This window comes from Platalea leucorodia (assembly GCF_965183815.1).
Source record: "Platalea leucorodia genome assembly, chromosome: 4".
NCBI classification, from domain to species: domain Eukaryota; kingdom Metazoa; phylum Chordata; class Aves; order Pelecaniformes; family Threskiornithidae; genus Platalea; species Platalea leucorodia.
Genome location: NC_138826.1, coordinates 20,150,547 through 20,174,741, shown reverse-complemented (window position 1 = coordinate 20,174,741; position 24,195 = coordinate 20,150,547). Strand labels below are relative to the sequence as shown.

The following is a 24,195-nucleotide window of genomic DNA, read 5'->3' as shown; positions in this document are numbered from 1 at the left end:
AGAAAATGCAGGCCCTCTCCGGAAGGAAATGGGAGACCTGGTTACCTGGGATACGGAGAGGACTGAGGTACTCAACGACTTTTTTGCCTCAGTCTTCACTGGCAAGTGCTCAAGCCACACTGCCCAAGTCTTAGAAGGCAAAGACAGGGACTGGGAGAATGAAGAACTATGCACTGTAGGAGAAGATCAGGTTCGAGACCATCTAAGGAATGTGAAAGTGCACAAGTCCATGGGACCTGATGAGATGCATCTGTGGGTCCTGAGGGCACTGGTGGATAAAGTTGCTAAGCCACTATCCATCATATTTGAGAAGTTGTGGCAGTTTGGTGAAGTTCCCACTGACTGGAAAAGGGGAAACATTATGCCCATTTTTAAAAAGGGAAAAAAGGAAGATGCGGGGAACTACAGGCCAGTCAGCCTCACCTCTGTGCTCAGCAAGATCACGGAGCACATCCTCCTGGAAGCTATGCTAAGGCATGTGGAAAATAAGGAGGTGACTGGTGACAGCCAACATGGCTTCACTAAGGCTAAACTGTGCCTGACAAATTTGGTGGCCTTCTACGATGGGATAACAGCATTAGTGGAGAAGAGAAGAGCAACTAACATCATCTACCTGGACTTGTGCAAAGCATTTGACACTGTCCTGCATGACATCCTTGTCTCTAAATTGGAGAGATGTGGATTTGATGGATGAACCACTTGGTGGATAAGGAATTGACTGGATGGTCGCACTCAAAGAGTTGCAGTCAATGGCTTGATGTCCAAGCAGAGTGACGAGCAGTATTCCGCAGGGGTCGGTATTGGGACCGGCACTGTTTAACATCTTTGTCGGTGACATGAATAGGGGGATTGAGTGCACCCTCAGCAAGTTTGCTGATGACACCAAGCTGTGTGGTGGGGTCAACACACTGGAAGGTAGGAGTGCCATCCAGAGGAACCTTAACAGGCTGGACAGGTAGGCCCGTGTGAACCTCGTGAAGTTCAACGTGGCCAAGTGCAAGGTCCTGCACATGGGTCAGGGCAATTCCAAGCACAAATACAGGCTGGGCAGAGAATGGATTGAGAGCAGCCCTGAGGGAGGTATTGGTTGCTAAGAAGCTCAACATGACCCGGCAACGTGCGCTTGCAGCCCAGAAAGCCAACCGTATCCTGGGCTGCATCAAAAGAAGCGTGACCAGCAGGTCAAGGGAGGTGATTCTCACCCTCTACTCCACTATTGTGAGACTCCATCTGCAGTACTGCATTCAGCTCTGGGGCCCCTGATAGAAGAAGGACATGGACCTGTTGGAGTGAGTCCAGAGGAGGGCCACAAAGATGATCAGAGGGCTGGAGCACCTCTCCTACGAAGACACGCTGAGAGTTGGCGTTGTCCATCCTGGAGAAGAGAAGGCCCCGTGGAGATCTTATAGCAGCCTTCCAGTACTTAAAGGGGGCCTAGAGGAAAGATGCAGAGGGACTCTTTATCAGGGAGTGTAGTGATAGGACAAGGGGTAATGGCTCTAAGCTGAAAGAGGGTAGATTCAGATTAGATATAAGGAAGAAATTCTTCACTGTAAGGGTGGTGAGGCACTGGAACAGGTTGCCCAGAGAAGGTGTGGATGTCCCATCCCTGGAAGTGTTCAAGGCCGGATTGGATGGGCCTTTGAGCAACCTGGTCTAGTGAAAGGTATCTCTGCCCATGGCAGGAGGGGTTGGAATTAGATGATCTTTAAGGTCCCTACCAACCCAAACCGTTCTATGATTCTATGAAACCACCACCACCACATCCGTGTCTACTTAGATGGAAAACAAAATTCAACACTTTTGTGGGTGTCTGTGTCTAACCTAGCCACAAAAAAAGTTGATATCCAATCTGGCACGAAGCCAGAGCGGCACAGAGAGATTATACCCCTATTTGGCAATAAAGTCTCCCATTACATTATCCTGCCAAATTCATGTGAACAAGCAGAGCAAGTACCAGTGCTTTAAGCCATGTGGCCACCACACTTTGTATCTAACACTAAGGGCCTCAAAGGTGGATTTATTGTATTATTGCAAATTTAATATGTTATGTTCAACTGCCTGGATGATTGAATAGCCCATAAGAACCCCTGACAGCCACCTGAATTAACAGGGCACTGATAAAGTTCAAATTATTTTGCTCAAGGGTTTCCTGGCAATCACAAGTAATGCTGTTCGGTGGAGTTTGTATAAGCACATAATACATCACAGAGAGATCCTGAGCAATTCAGACGTACCTCTGCAGCACTTTTTCAGAGTCTTGGCAAGGCAGGCCTTCTTATTTTGGATCTGAGCAGTATCTTTCACTGTCCCTTCTGGAAGAATGAAGATTTCATTTCAAGTTCAGGTTACTAAGGGTGGAGGAGAAATTTCCAGGAATGCCAGAAGGGATAACAGTAACCCTTGAATAAGCAGAAATATACACAAAAATCTTTCAGAGGAGTTAACAGTCTCCACATACAGAGCCCTAACTGATTTTAATGCGCGTACAGCAATGGCTGGGTGTCAGGACCTCAGCCTAGATCTCTAGCCCAACTTCCCAGGCAAGCTTCAGATAGGGTCTGACACCCTAGTTAGCATTTTAGCTGTACATTAATGTACTTGGGAAGAATTTGATGACATATTAGGCTAAGCAAACATAGATTTGATTACGTGATCACTTGCTGTTATTTTCACAGAACCTTGCCTGCCAATGTACACATGAACGGCAAACATTTAATGAGGTTACCAGCAATCGAAAACAGCCATATTGAGAAATGCCTGGCCAACATAGAAATAGGCCACCCAACGTCCCCATAGTAGGATCAGTACAAACCTCATCTCTCTGACTTCACGCTCACTTCAGGGAGTACTATCCCTGTCATAGCCACTTAACTAATAGGTAAATTAAATAATTACCTTTCTTGTTGCTGCACATGTCTAATAAACACTTATTACAGCATCCTGGCGATTTTATTCTGAGGTTAGAAAACTTCATTTGCTTACACCCTGGTGCTGTTTTTTAATTATCCATATCATGGATGTGGACTCTGCAAATGAAGTCGAACAGGCAGAAAGCACATACTTTGTCTGAGCAATCATGTCCTCCGCTTCTCAGCCCTACCTTGGTTTGCTCTCATGTTGCATCTTTTTCTTAACCTTTCTGGTGCAGGGTAAGACTCTTATTGCATATCTGCTCCACCTTTAGCACTGTGAGGCCTGATGCCCACTGGCAGTGCTGGTTGCTATTATATCTCAGACGTGCATAAAAGTTCCTGCTACTTGAGATGGCTAAAGGAAAGCAAGGTTAAAAGAAAAGCTCATGAAAGAGCTCTGCACGTTGTAACATTTGCTAGATAATTTTCAGTCAAGCATTAAGTAAATGTGCTTTGCCATGAGTTCAAAGATGATGTAAGTTGGGTGAAGGTAGTGACAAATTCTGCTGATCCCTAAGAAAGCCTCAGTTACCCAGCATGCCCTGACAGTTCACTAAACAGTAACTCTGTTCCCCAAGTTAGTACATTAGGTTTAATTTGGCAGGATAAATAACCTATCAGTTATTTCAGCAGCTGTTTTTGAAAACTCTGGAAAGAAAATAGCTCCTGAGAGCATCTCCCTTACTCAGTCTGCTCAGCCAGCAGAAAGGAGTGGGTGAGGTTACTAAAAAGGCAGTACTATAACCTTGCACCTCATCACGAGGTCCCTTTTGCTGGAGAAAGAAGCACAGAAATCCACGGCAGCCTAGCAACTGGCCAGCACAGCGACTGACCTTTTAAAACACGGCATGCAGCCAGCAAAGCACTCGCTGCCCCCTCCATCTGCCCCTCCTTCCACTGTAAAGATTTTCTTCTTTAAACAAATTAATTCAATAACAATATCGCAACAGCGTGAAGTGAAGATACAAAGCATTTGTGTGACAAAGGACAGAGGAATAGCAGGTACAGTAACACCAGCCTGTCTGGGGCCCGGAGGGTTGCTTTTTTGCTACCTTGTTCAGCTGCTCCATTTACAGTGTTGATGTACCTGGGCAGCTCCATCATCTCAAGAAATGCTACCTCACCTGCCAAAGAGTTTGGATGCTTTTTGAAAATGCTCCATTTGTAGAAAGGATATGGCTTCAGCCAGAGCAACAGGCATGAGGTCAGGTTTGTATCACAGCTGCCCCACGGCGGGAGCACACAGCCCCCAGACCACACTGGGGGTCTCACCCTGCTGCTTTCTGCTTCTTCGCACTATTCTGGCTACACAAAATTAAAATGGCTGTGCATTAAGATGCCTTTGCAATTTCTTTCAGAACTGTATGGAAGGATTTTGTGCAGTTTATCCCAAAGGAGCTGGCCCAAATACATATAGAGCATAAATAAGCACAGAATCCAACACTTACTTTTAACTGTTTGACAATACAGAGATGCACAAGAGAAGAATGAGAAGGAGACTTATCTAGAATTTTCTTTCTGGATCAGTGTAAGATACTTACATACACATAAACAGTACATGCCATTTGCTACCTTCACAGCAATGATGGGTTGGAAAAGGCCTGAGAAACTTGTGACAATCCCTGTGTCCAGAACACCAGGACACGCTCCCAGAACAGGTTCATTTGCACCAATGAATTTAAACCCTATTTTTCTTGTGAACAACAATGTACACACCTTTCAAAGTCACTTTGAGAACATTCGTGCAGATTAAGTTTATGAAGAACAAGTATAAAGCAGCGTAAGCGTAGCTGGAGAAAATTCATTACTGCTTAGATTGAAAGGTAATGGAATTGCATATATTTACTACATTTACCATCCTATGCACCTAGCTCTAGGGCAGTCTTAATATTTTCCTATATTTACCCTATCATGTAGCTCTAGGACAGTTCTACTATCTTTCTTACTTTTCTTGACCTTAAGATTATACCAAGCATTAATAATTTGTAGTCATTTGCTACATTCATTCATGTTAACCTCTTGCTTTAATACTCTTGCTTTCTGTTCCCTTTTCTCTGACTGCTGCATCTTTAATAAAAAAAGAAAAAAAACCAGAAGAACTATGAATAAAAAAGAATAAAAAGGGCACAGAATGAGTAGCAAAGGACAGAAGAAGGGGAGAGAGAGAGAAAAATGTTAGATAACAAAGAGAAACATTGTATGTGCTATGTGACAGTGGATCATAAGAAATTTATAAGATTAAATATTTAATGTGTTTTGAAAGAGTTAATTTTTTAGGTCTTGAAGGATCAGGGATGACCTTATTTGTAACAATCTGCAGGAGAGAAATGAGCTTAAACCAAGTAGCAGGTTAAAGGGAAAACAGAAAACTAGCAGAATACTGATTACCAATTAATAGCCGTATTACCTTCTTGTCACAGGTCTCTCTAATTCCACGGTGTCAGGGATCTCCCTTCCCCACTGACCAGTGTCCTCCCCAGAGGCTTGCTAGCCATTTAACTCATTTCCTACATCCCATCAAATACAGCAGAGCACATGTTAGCGGGATGCAGCATTTGATATGAGCACAGAAGATGCCGACAGCTGCAGAAGCTTCTGTCAACTCGATTGTCAAGAAATGGCACTTTTTCAGTCTCCTTTTGCTCCCAGCCCCCTGCAATTGCATACCACGGTAGGCATTACAGTCAGCAGTCTGGCAGGCAGCTAAATTCCAAGTTGTTCTTAAATACATGGGAAGTAAAGACTCTTAATTCTGTACCGCTCTTGGGATTCAAAGGCTATTTCTAATCTATTTTCTTCAATAAAGAGCTGTCCCATCCTGCACCCTGGGTCAGCTATTTAACTGGAAAAGTACAGCTTGTGTTGATTTCAGCAGAGGCTATTTATCAAGAGGTGTATGATTATGACTTTGACTTGTTTAAAAACAACCCAAGAGGTCCTTTCCAACCCTATGGTCCTAAATAAAACTAACTCCGCTGAGCATCTTAAGGCTGCTACTCTATATCCTCAGCTTCCTTTTCTGCTTAAAGATGTCTCTGTCCAGCCTCTAGATAAAACTAAAGTTTATGCTTTTCTGAGAAGACTGGCAGGTTGGTCCACTGAAATTTTCCTTGTGGAAGCCAGTAAGCCTGAGGATTATGTGTATCTATATAAGCAGGACACACATTCAGCTTCTCAGATCTCCATAAATTCAGCACCTCTCCAGCAATGTTACGAATGGTTGACAACAAGAACCACTCACCTGAAAGTTCATTTAGGGAATTGTACTAGAACCAAAGCAAAGAAAAAAAAATTAAATACAAAAACCAACCTGACTTTTAATTGCTGTCACAGCACTAACACAAGAAACATATTAAGACAGATTGTAATAACTTTTTCTAGTTTTTTTATTTATAATATCCCTGCATAAATCTGGATGGTTTACTCTGCAAATCTTTAACCTCTTTTATACTTTTAAGGAGAGGTTTCCCTATGATACAAAATAAGAGCAACATTAATAACCTATTTATATTCTGGTAGTACTTTGGGACTTCTAATCAGAGAGCAGGTGTCACAATGCTAGGCATCACACAAATATCTAATAAAACTTGCCCAGCATCCAAAATGTATCAAGATAGAGAAGATGAATTGTATGACAGCCCAGCTTATTAACTCCCATCACTATGCTGAGCAGCAAATGTTCTTCATTTGCTTCAGCTTGTGTGTATGAGGGAGGGAGATGGCTGTTGAAGAGGACGGACTGAATGGAGCATAGATGTAGGAGCAGGAGAAGCAACATGGAAACCAAAGGGATGTTAAACACGTGGTAGAGAAGGGAGGTGCCAGAGAGGGGCATAGGTGAGTGGGGTGGCGCAAAAGAGGGGCAGGAGTTGAGAAAACTCCCTTTTACCCAAGAGCAAAAGTACTCAGAGCAGAAACGTAAAAAAGATAGTAAAAAGTAAAGGTTGTAGAACAGCACAACGTTCATTAGTTGCTCCCCTACTGAGAAGCATGTCACTGGAAAAGGAAGAGCTGCGCTGGCCTCCCACAAGGATGGCTTTGCAACACTGTCAAATATGTCAGAAATTTAATTTTTCAAATATGCCAGAAATTGCTAAACCAAAGGGCATGGCTAGAGCCCCAGCAGAAATAGTTACTGTCTGCTGAGTTGGTAGCACTCTGATGAAAAATGTAATGTGAACTTCCCTTTTCTCTGGAAACCATTTCATGGGGCTAACAGAAAGACAACAGCCTGACAGAAGGAGTCTACAGCAAAAGGTTAAGCAAATTGTAACAGAAACCTTTTGACCCTTTAACATAGTTTCTGACTAGGTTAGTCCTTAAATAATGCAGGTTAACTACAGAGGGTAAAAAAAATACAAAGGAATATTTTTGTAGGAAAACATCTTTGCACAGAAAGCTTGACTTTAGCCTACTTAACCCCACCTGGAAATGTGCATTTTGATTGACATTCTGAAAGGTTTTTAAACTAGCAAGCGCAGTGCTTACCATTTCACTTTTCACTGTGATGAAAACAACAGAGGGCTCAACTACTTTCCTTGAGTACACGGCTGTTACTGAAATCAGAGCTGAGCCCATGACCATGCACACCCTTAGCAAGGTTATGGTCACCCACGTTCATTTTTAAAACTATTTCTATGTTTTCCTAATATTTCCTAATTAGAATTCTAATTTCCTAATATTTCCTAATATTTCTATGTTTTCCTAATATTTCCAATATTTATTTCTAATAATTATTTTTAACACATGGTGGATACGCAACAGTTGTGGAAGGTTTTTTTGTTTGTTTGTGTACAGAGCTACCTATATGTTTATTGATTTATAATTACATTGCATTTATCTATTACATTTGAGATTTATGACATATCGTTAATGATGACTAAACATTTTCTCAAGCAATTCTCGTTTACAGTTAAACTTAAGTATGTGACAGTCCAATCATTTTCTGAATCATCAAGCACTTATTAATATCCCATTATATCTTTAAAGAAATGTTAACATACAACCACAATTGTTTGGGAATGTTGAAAAAGGCTTTTATTCAAAGTGGTCTTCAGCTGACCCTTTTCCTACATCTGGTATATTAATTTTTCCATCTTCAGGAAAATCTTGCCCTGAGAAAGAATACCACTGAAAAGCTGCCATAGAACATGTGGAAATAGGACATTTTTTCTTAGACCATTATACAGTCGGTCTGTGGAAATCACTACTCTCTCCTCCTTTTACAGATTCTGCACCCCATATTCTACTTGGGCGATAAGGATCCAAAAATCAACCTCTCTTAGCTTAGCTGGAGATGACCTGGCAAAGGAGATACCAAGCAAGTGCTCTTCTGATCCCTCCAGAGAAAATTAGGATGTTCTCAGGTGCCCCAGGAGTGCTCAGACACCAACAGTGCAGCTGTGCCTGGATAAAACCGAGGAGCTGAAGACTATGAAGACGTCTTCCTGCGCACACCTGGAAGTGCCAAAGGCCACCCAAAAGCTGTGCTTGCTGCCAGCTTTTATGTCTCGTCTCTGACAAGATATCAATGCAGATGGACACCGTTTCCAGCATACATCCCTGGTGGCGGGGGGTCACAGCCTGGGGAAGTGCTGGCAACCGTTCGGCGGTGTCCTGGGAGAACTGCCACCCAGCGCTCAGACACTCCTCGGCAGAGGGGAAGCCAAGAAAGCAAGAGGCAGAACCATGGGAAACTGATATGCCCTCACCTAGAAACCTCAGTGATGTACTTACAGAAAATGTACTTGTACTTTGAGCTCTTTCGCAGTTGTCATCTTTTCAGCCCTTCCAGTTATGGAAAAGCCTTATTCAAGTTATGCAAAACCAATTTGGTTTATAATGCCCTTGAGGTTCCTGGTTGGGTTTTAGTAAAATGAGGAACTGCACTTAAACAAAGACATCTTTTTCCCCTGTTCTTGATGTGTTCAGAGCCTGAGTAGCATTATCAGGTTTTTAACAGTTCACGCAGAAAAATACTTTTCACTGTTAATTTTCAAGATGTGAATCTTACACAAGTGCTTTTTAAAGGGAAAGGAGATGACTATTTTAGAAAACAAATTCTGTACCTACAGAACAAGCTATCCAGAAGATTGCCTCTATTTATCTGATGTTCTAGGGCTGCTGTTAGCATCAACTCATCATCTTCTCCTTCAACATGCAAGATTTGTTTGCAGAAACTAATCAGGTGTGAAAAGGCAAGGCAGGTTATTTCCTCTCGTTCACACAAGCTTATGTTCTGAAACAAAGCTATTAAGATACTTAATGCCATACGTGCTCTTCTAATGGACAATACACACCATACAATAGCAAACTGTTACTGTGACCGTTATTTTTCTTGGGAGGTTTTCAGCTGAAACCTTGAACTCTATAAAATTAAGATAGCCCTACTATCATTTCAAAGCCACTATTAATTTTCCCTTTAATAATGATAATATATAATTGTTGTATATACAATGGTGCATTAATATAATCCCCAGCAGGAATGGAAGAAAAATCTCTAAATACTGGAAAGACAAAAGTTTAAGGCAAAAACCAGGGTGTCTGCCGTTTCCCGAAACAGGCTTCCAACAGCAACTACTGACGAATGTTGCTTTACAGGGTTAGGCATTTCTGCCAAGTCATTGCACAGATCACATTTACTCTATTAAAAAAAGCATACAGTATTATATATATAAAATATATTATATATAAATAATATAGCCATAGATACATACCAATGAACACATCTCTGTACAAGAAGGCTTATATATATGTCATTGCACACAAACTTCAGAAAATAACAACAGGGAAGCTGCTAAGCTGGGAAGGAAACATAAATACTAAAACGAAAGATAAGGAAACAGATGGAGGACAAGAGGAAAAATTCTTAGCATGCTATAAAAAAAAATCTCTGACCAGGAAGAATGTATTTGACAGCATGCACATCATGAAAACGTGCATCTACTCACAAGCAACAGTTTATCTTAGTGAAATGACACACTGAAAAGTCAACAAACAATCGACACATCTTGGGCAGATCAGCACATTCTTCATGCTCAGTCTTCCATTCAGCCTCGCCAAGCCACCCGTATTTCAACTAGATCCTTGCTTAATAGCCTATTTTAGCTTTTAGGGAATCTTTAAAGCTGTGGTGGTTTTGACTGGGGTAGAGTTAGTTTTCTTCATAGTAGCTAGTATGGGGCTATGTTTTGGATTTGTGCTGAAAACAGTGTTGATAACACAGGGATGTTTTAGTTACTGCTGAGCAGTGCTTACACAGAGTCAAGGCCTTTTCTGCTTCTCACCCCACCCCACCAGCGAGCAGGCTGGCGGTCCACAAGAAGTTGGGAGGGGACACGGCTGGGACAGCTGACCCCAACTGACCAAAGGGATATCCCACACCAGAGGACGTCGTGCTCAGCATATAAGGCTGGAGGAAGAAGGAGGAAGTGGGGGACATTCGGAGTTATGGTGTTTGTCTTCCCAAGTAACCGTTACACATGATGGAGCCCTGCTTTCCTGGGGATGGCTGAACACCTTCCTGCCAATGGGAAGTAGTGAATGAATTCCTTGCTTTGCTTTGCTTGCATGCATGGCTTTTGCTTTACCTGTTAAACTGTCTTTATCTCCACCCAGGAGTTCTCTCACTTTTACCCTTCCAATTCTCTCCCCCATCCCACTGGGGGGGGGTGAGCGAGTGGCTGTGCGGTGCTTGGTTGCTGCCTGGGGTTAAACTACAACAAAAGCTTTGAGAAAAAGTGCCTCAAGTTCCCTCTGCTGAGTGAATACTGGTGCAGCTGCTTGATTACATCATTTTCAGGAATGATCAGCAGAAACTTTCCATGTTACTTAAGGGTGTACTTCTGCTAATTAGTATTGCAGCCCAAAAATACAGTTTCTCAATTTTATGTTAAAGAACATTTCTATCTACAGAGAATGTTTTTGATTTGGTAAATGAAGCATGGGGAAAAAAAAAAAATCTACCTGTCCTATTAAGTGTATTTTACCTTTGCTCTCCAGATTTCTGGCTATTTTAATTCTTTAAAAGTTAATTTCCATTTTCTTTTTCTCTGCTGTTCCCATACAGCTCCTCTTCTTGGCTCCATAGACACACAGAACTGTCAGCAAGCAGAATATTACAGCAAGTGTTCAAGCATGCCTATGTTCACATTTAAGGAAAGAGGATGTAATTGGAGAGAATGCTTGAGAAAAATAGCTGACCACAAGAAGCATGGGATTAGCCTAACTCATAAAAAGCACAAGACCAAGGACTCTGCAGCAAAGGACGCAAGGGTGCCTCTGGCAGGAAAACTAACCTGTAAGCAGGGAGGGCAGAAATTTTACATAAGAGAAGTTTGAGTTACATTAGGAGTAATGAGACAGTACGTAGAAAAACAGGAAACCACTTTCCCCAGATTGTATCATGTTTGTCTTTTCTCTTCAACAGCTACACTGAAAAGGCAGATAGCTATAAAAGAAAGAGGAAAAGAGCCCATATGGAGCAGTAAGACAAGATGTTAAGGAGTCGTCTTGTTAAATGTTAGACAGCAATGATAAAAGAGCCCATAAAAGGTGGTATCTTAAAGGACTTGAAAAGGGAAAAAAGAGAGAAAGAGACTGATGCTATCTAAGAAAAAAAAAAAAACAACCTAGAAATTTATCTAAGAACTTGTCATAAAAGAATTAATAAAAATGCTCCATCTCTTCTTCCTATTAAACCCAGTCCTAATTACAGCAGCTGAGAGCAGCAGAGCATTTACCTCAGAACCAGCCCAGCCTGCCAAATCTCCCGTACAACACCCAACCACTCCTATCAGCAAACTCTCAAATGAAAACACTTCAGAAGCAAACTATGCAGGCTCTGCTGCTTCATGTGATCTTACAGATCAACTGCAGGCCGTTTATCACAGCATCTTGAACTGCTGCAATAGAAAGTTTATAAAAATGAACACCTGGCTAACAAATTCAGGAAAAGATTGTAGAAATAAGTATAGGCTTTCAACCTGCTACCATGCTCCCATAGGAGTTATGAGAAAGTTTAAAAAAAAAAAAAAAGTAGTCCTGGCTCCTCTATCAGCATCCTTATTGACACTAATGGTCAAGGAGTCATCGTGAAGAAATGCATTTGCTAGCTGTTCAGATTGGACAATCATATGAGTACTGTTTGGTCAAAGTCTCACCACATGTCAACTTGGGAACCAGAAAACAAGAGACTTAAAAGGAGGACTCAACAGTTATCCTGTTATCCTGTTATTCCAGCCAACCTTGTAATTGTCCCTTAACTAGATCTTATTATCAATAAACCTTTTAGTGGGATCAGTTTCACTTTAAACAGCTTATTACATGGGTGACAAAAGAAGCAAAAAATAACTCAAGAATGATCAGACAACAAAAATTATGTCTGAAAACAATGTTTATATCTTGGTACACAAGATGATGATATTCCTTCAAATCTTCTCTAGGTAAAGTTTTTTCCATGAAAGAGAACAGGCCCTAGTGATTTTTTTCAAGAACATCTTCTATTTACAGTGAAAGTTCACCCCATCTAAGGAATAAACTATAACTATTATGATAGCATTATTTAAATTGCACCTTCCGAATTACCTGAAAGAGTAACATGGAGTATCCCAAAGAACAGTTGTTACAGGGAACTGTTGGTTCACCCATAAATTCATCTATACCATAATAACAAAAGGATAATCTTGATCTCACATTAAAACCGATAGCCAAAAATTAAGGTCAAATTAAATTAATATCTATTTCTCAGCTAAGAGCTCTCTCACTGAACTAACTTTCCATTTCCAGTTAAGTAACACCTGTGTATATTGGTAGCCTGAAAAACACCCGAAAGATGTCGCTAGCAGTGTCTGCCTGAACAAAGCTCTGTTGCATGCTCCGAATCCTGCACCGTTAGATCATTTTTCTTCTTGACCTGGCATCTCACATTAGGGCAGGTTGCATTTGGTAAATTTTAAATTACTACAAACTTCCAAATTCATCTGAAGGAAAAAAAAAAATCCCAACCAACTTTTAATCAGTCCTCAAGTGCCAGCTGATTTCCCTTTCCTCCTTCGCAGCCACCCTAAAACACACTCCACTTGTTTCACACATTATCCTGCCTGTCACCACCTTCACATCCTCTGGTTTTTTCCCATTTTTTCCCCATCCAGTTTTTATTTAGTGCTTCAGTGCCAACTGCATAGTCCTTCCCTGTCAGGAGGCGTTGATACATTGGCAACATCATTTACATGCTTGCTATATTCTCTAGGAGCAATAAAACTAACTTTTTTAATTTTCAAGGAGTTTGTCCAAGGAGTAGCTTCATGTACCAGGTTTTCACAACTGTGTCTCAAGATTTACCTTCTCATTTGGATTAAAATAAAAGAGTAAAGTTGCCTACTAAAGGAGTCCTCTGCAAAATACCTCTGCCGATATGCCGAGATGCCCATGAAAGAGCTCTTATTTGAAGTGTTTTGTTATCCCATCCTTTCTGGCAAACAAGCAGAACTTGGAAACTCTGACAAGTGTCACTTTACCATTAGTCATGTGTGGGCTGTTTCTATGTAGTGTGCACCATAAGCAAAAGGCAGAATTATGTCATGTGGGTTGCAACTCCCCGGAGATTACTCTCCGCTCCCTTAACTTCATTAAGAATAAACTAGCTGTGTGGGATAATCCTATTTATTCTTTCCAACTTGCTACACCATCAGGCTAAATTAAATGGACACTGATAGAACGAGCTCTGACCACAAACGAGAAAGAGAGGAAACACTGGCTTCATGAAGAGCAGAGGATGGTGGATCAGGCAGGGGAGGAGTCACAGTTCATCCTAAATTTCCCATTCTCTCTTGCGCTGCCTTGCTCTACTGCCCTATATACTCTGCATCTGGATCTCTAAGCAAACCAAAATGGTAACTGTTCAAAGCTTGGGATCTGTGCTGTGCACCACTGAGCTAAAGAACGGGGTACAGAAATAACAGTGTTTGCTTCTACAGGAAGCCGGCTCTGGCTGGGATGCACAGGGATGTCTCCGCTACAAAGCTTTTTTACCCTGCCAATTTGCATTGCAGCCACATGTCAATTTGCAAAAATGAAAATGAAATTTGACCAATTTAATTGTTCTCCAATTACATCCTGTTTTGACTGCTGAGATTTTCAGATATTTAGGGTGGAAGCCAGGTCCTTCAATACATAATGACACAAATTGCTTATTTCTGCTGAGGGTTTGAGGGCCCTTTGTGATCAGCTGTGATGCCGCATTCACTACATTCTTCATCCAATGCCAATTTCTCTGCTGTCATCAAGTTGTATTTTATGGCAACTTCATTTCCCAAATTAAATATTTGGGCCACTTTTAATACAAAATATCAGATGCACAGAGAAATAGTCTGAACTGGTTTAGATGAGGAAAGAGAAAATACTAATTCTATACTTAATAGTGAAAACAGCTTTCATACAAAAAGCCCCAGATGCTACTGGAGCACAGTACTAATATCGCTCAAGTGGAGAAATTACCTGGTCTTCCTATTAACTCAGTCCCTTCAAGAGGGGAAGTGCTGCTCCTCTCAGCTGGCTCTTCTTGCTCAGCGGATTTCCATTCCAATATTCTCTCTGCCCACAGGAGGACTTTTTTCTGTCCCTTCAAAAAAGGCACTTTTGCTTGTTCCTGCCAGTATCATGCTATAGCTGCTCCAACGACCATTCAACCTCATGAAATAAGGAAAGGCTATTACAGAAGTTTAGCAATGAGAGAGAAAGGGAGTCAACAGGCCGAGGGCATTTTATGAAGAAGCTTCCCAAATGCCTATTTGCTTTATCCAAAACAAGTAGTGGTGGTTTGTTAGATTAAGCAGATCAGCGTAACTTTCAAGCCTTTATGGAAGGAAGTGTAATTTAAGGGGATATTTGCATGAAAGCAGGGTTGCCAACAGATACAGTCAATAGGGAGAGAACTCTCCAGGAACATGTTGTAGCACAGGACATGATCATGGTGAGAACATATGGGCAGTGGTTTGTTATTCAAACTGACGGGATCTCATCTGGAAGGCTGCAATGCTTAAAACAAATGTGAACTACCAGAAATACTTCTTTCTCTAAAAAAGTGAAAAGCTGCTTCTAACGAGAAGTGTAACAACATCAGGAAATTCAAATGGGAATATCGCATCAAATGTATTCCTTAAGTATTCCTTAACTCAAAACATCAGGTTACAAACTCAAAAGTTAGGCCATATGATGAAAAAGACAGCCCTAATGCTCCCATCAAGTTCAGTGCTGCAACGCATTTTAATATCAGCTATGGATATTTATTGAACATTGACGCTGAGCCATGCCTATATAGGCAAGGCTGGGTGTGATGCTCCTGGCCTAGGAAATTTCAGTCTCAATAGCTGAGAGACTGGATGCAGCATTTCAGTGACAGAAACGTGAAGCTGGCACATGCCTTGAAAGTGGAACCATTTGGGGTTTGACTCTTCTTATCTCAGCTCTTCCTTTCCCTGTTTTTTTAGTGACTTTTCATAGAATCATAGAGTGCTTTGGGATGGAAGGGACCTTTAAAGGTCATTTAGTCCATCCCCCCTACAATTGGCAGGGACATCTACAACTAGATCAGGTTGCTCAGAGCCCCATCCAGCCTCGCCTTGAATGTTTCCAAGGATGGGGCATCTACCACCTCTCTGGGCAACCCAACTTTTCTGGGGAAATAAAGGTGATGAACTTGAAGGGCTGATTACAGGGGCCTCCAAAGGAGAGGAACAAACACAAAGCCAAGAAATTACCAAGCCAGATACCCCAGTACCTTAGGGAAAGCATACAAGTGAAGCACATGATTTCACGTGGGATCACATAGTCCATCGCAGTATCAGCAAATGAAGACATAGCAGAGAGGAGCTGGGACAGTGACCACAGACAAGCAGTGCACAGCCCTGTACTACCAGCTTCTCAACTGCGCACCAACCAGCAGGTTGCCTGAACAAGCTCCAAACACTCCTCTATCGAAGGAGCTTGATATTGTCAAACACGACAACTTGATGAGATAAGCCCTAAAATGGACAAGAGGAGGAGGTATTTGCCTGTGTCAACAGACTAAATTAAGAAGTTTTATGTGGTCTTCAAGAAGCTCCCAAAGCCAACCAAGTTTAAGATGCATATACAGCAAACACTCTAAGACATGACTTTTTAAGTACTGTAACAGCCCCGAAACCACTGTGCCCAGCAGGAAAACCATTTGAATCAGGAGGGACATATTAATTAAGAAACTCAACAGCACCATAGACTCCAAGAAACCCTTAGAGAGGCAGGGCAAAGATCCCACTTCCCACGTTTGCATTTCACATCTGGGAAACGTGCGTCATCACATCCACATTGGGAGAAATCCAGAAACTGCAGGAAGGAAGGAAGCTCTGAATTAAAAAAAAAAAAAAAAAAAAAAAAGTGAAAGACAGGAGACTGTCCATCTTGAACAAAGGGAGAGAAAGAGGTCAGCACTGTCCTACTGAGGACTGAGGATGAGGAGGCAAATTTCCAACTTCAAAACTACTTTCAGGTCCTATTCAGAAAAGGGGATGCATGAGTTTGGTGGTTGTTAGCTAAAACATCATCTTAGTTTTTGTACTCAAAACTTGCCTCTAGGATCTTCTGCAATGGCTAGGAAACACCTTTCAGTTTTGAAATATCCGAAGACAATGTTTTCTTCTTCTATTTGTCTCCTATCTGGAATTTTGCTTCCAACTTTGCAATCAAGAACTGAAATTTCTTTTACCACATTTTCATCTTCAGTCTTACCTAATGCTTAAAATGAATTCAAGAGAAGTTTCCAAACATTAGGTACATTGTTAGTCCAGAAGAAATGGAGTGTAAATGGTGTGTGTAGGAAAGGACAGTGGCAAACTGAGACAGTTGAGGAATCCCAGAAGTTTGGTCATGTCTCTTGGCAAGCTATGGATATCATTTTGATGGTATCACCAAGTGTCAAGACCAGAAGAGACGTTTCTCTTGACAAGCACAGGCCATCTCTCATCTAGCAGAAGGAAAATTTATAATTCCCAGTCCCTCCCAGATCACACAAAAAACTTGGAGAGTTGGAAAGAAAAGGGTGACAGATTAGTTCTCCATAAAAAACCTACCAGTGAGTTAAAAGAACATTAATGTACATTATAACTAAATATCCACATATGGCCTAGGGCTGCACATTACCGTTATTTCTGGACACTGTTATGATGATCCTCTGGCAGCAACTAATGTACTTACCATTCTAGAAGCATTCAAGGACAATATTCCCCAGAAACTGAAGAGATTCTTGTGACAACCAGAACAGTTAAAGAAAATAACGTTTAATAGTAAAAGGAGCCCAGTTTATCTCAGATGTATTGTTTTTACATTAATTTTAACTCTATTAACTTAAACAGCATTACCCAACTTACACTTTGCATCAACTTGCAAACCTGTTTCCTGGTGCATACAAGTGTGGAGGTACATCCATCACATCGGCCAGACATACAACACATATAAAAAAGACAGTTGCTTCATTCTTCTCCATTATTTACATAACACCCCGAGACAGCATTCACACCAAAGCCCAGAAAATTGTCTTACACTAAGACACCAGAAAAGGAAAAAAAGAAACCAATAATCCTTCAGTGAAAACAGGTAACATTGTCTAAAAGCAAGCACTAAAGACAAGACTTCATTTACTGCCTTCTCGCTTCATTGTTCCATCAAATGAAACAAGCAGAAACTAATAAATATGACACATAAACCAAACAACAACAAAAAGTGCTGCTTCATTTGTTTTAGGTCCCAAGGAAAAGCAGCAAGAATACCCTGCTTTGTGGATAACCTGCAATTCTCCAACATGGAACCACAGCTGAGAAACAACTATTCAATGGCTTTTGTATTGTATGCAAAGTAACTGATAGAGTTCTACTAATGAAGACTAAGCTCACCCCAACTCACTAATAAAATATATTGTCTCATTCCCTCAAGTCAGTTCCACAATTCCCAGCTGCCACAGGCTCTGGGGAAGAAGCCTGCCACAAACTGCTGGCTAATCTTATGACTGAATAAGTTATCTTGCTGCCAAAGTGATGATCTCTTGCCTCAGGGGCCTGCACGGCTTACAATGCTGCAGAGACAAAAGTGATGGATTTTGCCTCTACAGTGAAAGGAAAGATACTGTACGTGCCTGCAGGCTATACCTGCATTCTGCAGGATCCTGACCGGCACTGCCACGGCATCTATGACCGTGCCAGACAGGTGTCACCAGAGCAGCTGGGCACACAGCACCACCCCGCCCTCTGGGAGTGAAAACGGGGAATGCTTCTTCCAAAAGAAGAAGGATGAGGACCCTTAGCTCCCAAGATTTTGTACTCAGAAGATCATAGCTTGCCCTGCATGTAGTTACATCCAGCATCCTACAAGCCTAAGAGAGACAAGGAGACAATCCAGAAAAAGAGAGCCTCCATCCAGGTATCTTCATCCAGAGCAGGTGACTTGGTAAGTGGAAAAGCTGTTGCCAATAGGATTATATACCACATCATAGCAAGTGCAGACAACTTCCAGAGAAGAAAACAAAACTACCTTTGCAGTTCAATAAGCCAAATAGAAAACACCTTCATTTTCAGTGAAGAAAAATTGAGTGATTAGCCTGGATGTCTTCAATTTTGGTTTTAAATGATTGCACCTTTCCAAATTTCTCCATACCACAGGCTGGGAGCCTACCACCTGCAGGCAAGCTGTAGCTTGCAGTTTTACTGCTCACAGACACATCAATATATGTCAATTAATACAGGCAACAATACAGCATACGAAAGATGTATTTGGCTGTCATAAGGCTGCTGGCAAGAAACCCCTTTCCTCTTAGAAAGAATGGATAAGATTTTTTTATTATTATTTTTAAATCTACAGGAGACTCTAAGAAGATAATCCAGACCGCAGTTGTAGTGACCCTCCATAGGACAAACAGGCAAGGTAACAGAGTTTCTTGTTTTGGGTTAGACCAAAAAAAAAAACAAAAACAAACAAAACAAACAAAAAAACCCCACAAAAACAAAAAACAAAAAAAAACAACTGTGATTTTTCTCTGTTGAATGAAGACTGTAATAGCAAGTAATTACTCCTTCAAGTTCTGTGAACAAGAAAGTGTACCGTCATTCTCTAAATACGCACACATACTACACAGAAGTTGATGTGCTGAAAGTGTTTTCTTACTGGCTACAACAGGATCATGACAGAGAAACAAAGTGTCTAAAGAAAGAATGAGAACAGGTCCTAAAACAATGCACAAAAGCATCAATGGTCTCCAGACTGAAATAAGTTACAGCAGATTATAGAGAGCTTACACTCCACTGACTTTTCAGTCTCACCATGCCAATTAAAACAGCGCTATTTGTCTAATAACTTCTTCCTTTCAGAATGTAACAGCAGGTCTATGCTACAGTCAAAAGTATATTTAACATTATAGCTACTTGTAAAAGAGAGTAAATTGCATGCAGGTGACAATTATGCTCTCTAGGATTAGAGGCACCCTCTTAGGGGTGGTTTAATCTTCCCTTTTAGAATTTTAGGCATCCACCTATCCAGCTGAATATAATCTGATTAATAAAACTCATACTCTTATGATGCCTAGGTCTATTTTCCAGAAAAATGGGCTTTTGAAACCCTCACACTGCAAGAGAGAATAGTATAGGAAATGTATCCTGAAGTTATGCAAACACATAACTATACATCACGAAAGTAAAATCATTAGGTGAAAGCTCAGAATTACAACAGAAATACAGAATCAGTTCTTCGTGTATACAGCTAACTGCATGAGCACACAACTGCGTTAAGATACCTGAGCATTCGGCTACATTTTCCAAGCAACTGCCATAACCACATGCCATCTACTACCGACCCCAATTTGATAAGCAATTACTTCTTTCAGCAGCAGCAATGCCTGCAGAAACAGCCCTTACCTCCTGCTCCCTGCCACACGTTCCCTCCTCCCAGGCCACCTTCTCAGCCCTGACACAGCAGCCACACAGTCAGACAGACTGGAGTTAAAAGTAATCGATAACCAAAGAAGAGAAGGTGCTTTTGATCTTGCGGCGGTACCCCGATGCGGCTCACCACCAGCCCCACAACTGGTTGTACTAGTACAGCTCGGAGGGTGGCAGGGGCCTGCTGACGCAAGCACGGTTCTCTAAGGAAACGCACGCCAAATTTCTCCCCGAGGAAGCAATTGTGTTTGCATCAAAACATCTGAAAAATCTTCCCCCCCTGTGCCCACTCCATAGGATCTTGGCTGGGGAATACGGATCTGGAAGGGATCCCTGGAGGTCTCCTAGTCCCATTCCTCGCAGTCGCGGGCAAGGACCAACCCAGCAAATCCAGTCAGTCAGGAGAGCTAATGTAGCAAGCTGCTCGTTAGGTAAACAAAATACAGCATGTAGCTGAAATAAATATGCAAGCTGGGGGAAAATAAGGTTTCTGAGGTTTCCTCTCTTTACACATCAAGTGAATCAATTCTGATAAAGCTTTGCAAAATAAAGTTACACACTGTGCCATGTCTTTCATCATCGCTTTCAAACTTGCATTTAAGGCAAAAGTTAATGATTGAATTTTAAGGGCATTAACATGGAAACGCTTAAGGGAAGCCCTGAGAAACCTTCCATTAAAATACAGCTTTTGTAACACTGTTGCAAAAGATGGAAAAGTAAAAATGAAATATAATGCAAGTGAAAAAGTATAAACCAAAAAGCACGTAAAATAGTGAGCAATATACGCCTAAAAAAATTCATGTGAAAAGACAGTAATAGCTAATGATTTGAGGTAATAATAGGGCCCTAACTGAGGCATAATAGAATCGCTCTGAGCAAAACGCAATCCTGTTTCACTTCATTAAGTTTCACGCTATCCTCAAATTTCCCAGCGCTAACGGAAACGTTTCCTCATTGCCGCTGCAGGAGCAGACCTACAACAACAAACAGGCTCAGCTACCCCAACCAGCTTCTCACTTAATGAAATCAATTCAGTCAAAAGGCTATCACGCAACCCCAAATTCATCCCAATACTTAATTATCAACTTACCCCTAGAGATATTAAACAGAACACACCAATAAATGAGTGGCAAATTATCAGAAAGTTCAAAACAAGGATAACACTCTTTGCATCTTTTGGCATTTTTTTTTTTCATTCAACAGTTTCCTGAACTTCCTTTCAGCCACCTGTGAACACAAAATTTCCTGTAAGGCCAGATGGTATTGTAGGCATGTGTCTAAGTATATTATTGCACACCTGGTTAAGTCCTGCAAGGGACTAAGTATTCTCCTGGAAATTAATTATGTTAATATCCTAGAAGAAGCATCGAGGCTGTTCAGGATAGGGATCACTGCGATTAGCCACTTCCACAGCTGACTATTTCTGTGGAAGATGACACACCCATCACTGAGCCGTCTATGCCTCAGTCTTCAGAGCTCTTTTTGGAGCCGCTTCCCTGCACAGCGCCGCAGCCCGCGCAAGCCAGGTCCAGGCAGCAGCCGGGAGCGTCCGCGTACACACAGACACGGCGCACGCAGCAAAGCCGCGCTCTGCCATCTCTTTCGGCCCTCTCTGAACAGGTATATTTTTTCTGCTTATGCAACAGAAAAAAAGATAATTAAGTTTTCCTCGTACCGTCTAGGAACTTGAAAGGCTGTTTATTCTTTAACTATCTGCCTAGCATTGTATCTAACCAACGCCTTATATATACGTACGCACGTGTACACAGTTCCTGAACCCAATGGTGGGGTTTACACTTATTTTTATTTATTTTTCCCCAGTTTCTGCAGTTCTAGGCTCCGCGGTGCAGGCAGAGCACGAAAGCGCCCCCGCCGCGCTGCAAACCGCCGCCGCCGCCCGCCCCGCGCCCCCTCCTCGCCCGCGGCCGCGGCGCAGCTGCGCCCCCGCCCCCCGCAGCGGGGACCCCCCCCCCCCAAATGCGGGGGACCCCCGCGGGCTCGCCCCGCCCCCCCGGCAGCTGTCGGGGCGAGCCCCGCGGCCCGGCGCAGCCCCTACCTGCCGGCTGCAGCCCCCGCGGCGGCGGGAGGAGCGGGGCCCGCCGGCCGCTGCGCGCTGCCCCCGCGGGGGCGGGGGCTCCCGCGGGCCCGGGGCGGGGGCCGGGGCTGGGCTTCGCACCCCGAGCGGGGCTCCGCACCGCCGGCCCCGCAGCGCAGGGGGCGAGGAGGCAGGGAAGCTCCGCGGTGCCATCTCCCCTCTGTAAGGCGCTCCAGACCCCCCGGCAGCTTCCCCGGCCGCCCGCCCCGTCGGCTGGCAAGGAGAAGGCCGCCGGCTGCCGGGGCGGACGCCGGTTCCCTTCTCCCGCTGCCGCCCGGCGCTGCCCCGCGGCGGGACCCGGTGGGCTCGGCGGGGCGCTTGCCCTTACCCTGGCTCCGGCTCCGTCAAGTTGTCATCAGAGGGACCAGGAATCCCTCCTTGCGCGATACCTTCACCAACGTGAAAAGGCCGTCTCAACAGTGCCACTTCATCGCATTAGGAGGGTTTTTCTTCCCCCATCAAGGCAAAGCCTGTACTGGGATTTCTGGATCAGTGCTCTCAGGCATTTCAGAAGGTATTTTTAAACTGTTCCAAAGTCAGGCAACACTCAAGAGTGGAAGTAACACCAAAACTTGTGCATAGGGCTGGCCCTCTGTCACATACACAAGCCCTGCAACGCCCTATACACCATGAGGAGTCATGCTGCCGCTGCTTGCTAGTCTTTAAATTTTCAAACTCAATTCAAAACCCCAGACCAGGGGAAGGACTTACACATATTTCAGCAGGCTTTGGACCCTAGACTCTTGGAACAAGTTTCAAATTCCAGCAGCCTTTTGTTTATCCAAGGAAGATAAACTAAGTGGCCTGCTGAATACCGCATGGGTTTTTCAGACAAGATCTGGAAAACAGCAGGTCTTTGCTCAGAAGGGACATCAAACATCCTGTGACACTTTCCATGAGAACAAAGATAAAATGGGACCTTTTCTTACCCTTCCCAAACACTGTCACAGACAAGGGCTGCCTGGTTCCTGTCTTTCAACCAGGACCTTGCTGCCTTTCAGCGCTGCTATAAAGAGCAAGTGCAAAGCTCCCAGGAGTGCACAAGCAGAGCCAGAGGAGAGGGTGGCTGGGAGGCCTTTGCTACGCTGCTCATCCAGGGTAAGTTCAAAATCCTTCAATGTGAGGCGGTACACACGATTTGGGTAAGCACAGCAGCTTCGGGGCTGATTATTAGTTGGAAAAGACTCCCCTTTCCAGGTGCCAGAGCTACTCTGTACAGGACAGTAGCATGAGGTGTCTAGGAGAGACCGGTCTACAAGTGCTTCCCCCTCCTTCTGCACACTGTGGGGTGAATGGGGTGAAGCTGTGCGCTGGGCAGCCCTCACCTACACACAGCTTCCCTAGTACTCCCCTTCCTACGGCTCACAGCAGCTGTAGGGAAAAGGGGCTAGGTTTTCCTCACCAACTGTGTGGGTAACGAAAACTTGGTCTTGAACAAGAAAAAAGTGCAGCTCTTACTTTCTTGGTAAGATTTTGATTTTTTCCTCTTTTTTACAGTTCTGTAATATTTTGGAAAGATTTTTAACCTTACCTGGATTAAACTGTGCTTCATGTTGAAAGATTTTCCTTACCAAGATACGCTGCTAACGTAATTGCAAGAGGCTTTATTTGTACTGCGTAACACTGTCAAATAACAGCCAGCTCTGAACAAGATGGCCTCTGCATTAAGCCACCCTTCAAGAGACTGGGGATCTCAGCATCGCAGCAAACTTCCTCTGCAAGTCTGGTTGGCAGCATCTCTATGACAACTCCGCATCAGCAATGGGAACGACAGTGCTTATCTATGTTGGCTGCTGACATTTTGACGTCTGGGTCAACAACAGGTAATGCTTTCCAGTCTGTGGCGTGGAAAGGATATGGGCAGAGCACTGCAGAACCACATCGTGTATTGTCCATACCAGGAATACACAGAGAGGCAGTAACGCTGCTCATACTCTGCTGACCTGGCCATTGGCACTATAACAACTTTAAAACACACTTTTTTGCTATTTTATATAAATTCATTTTCAGCACTGAAGTATCACAAAGTAGATATCACGAAAACAATATGTATGACTTCATTTGGCTCTTTGGAGCAACACTCTGACAATACTAGAAATACAAGGTTTTGGTTTACGTTCATGTTTTACACATTCATGACAGGCTTCCTCTTGTCACTGCTAGAACAGATTTTCTTCATGCAAGTTTCAACTGCTGACACTGGATAAATGATCCGTTGCACTGCTCC

The 24,195-nt window shown here is 42.9% G+C and overlaps 1 protein-coding gene across 2 annotated transcripts in view; it reads right to left on the bottom strand.

Moving 5' to 3' along the window:
- SLC16A12 (solute carrier family 16 member 12) overlaps positions 1 to 24,195 on the bottom strand; it is a 35,866-nt gene that overhangs the window by 10,815 nt on the left and 856 nt on the right. Inside the window, exons 3-4 of one of the 2 annotated variants that reach the window (XM_082310613.1) lie at positions 2,238 to 2,402; positions 1,203 to 1,434 (exon numbers count right to left, since the gene is read on the bottom strand). The gene's annotated coding sequence lies outside the window, so the exon portion shown is untranslated. The remainder of the gene's footprint in view (positions 1 to 1,202; positions 1,435 to 2,237; positions 2,403 to 24,195) is intronic. The other variant, XM_082310614.1, reaches the window with a different exon arrangement.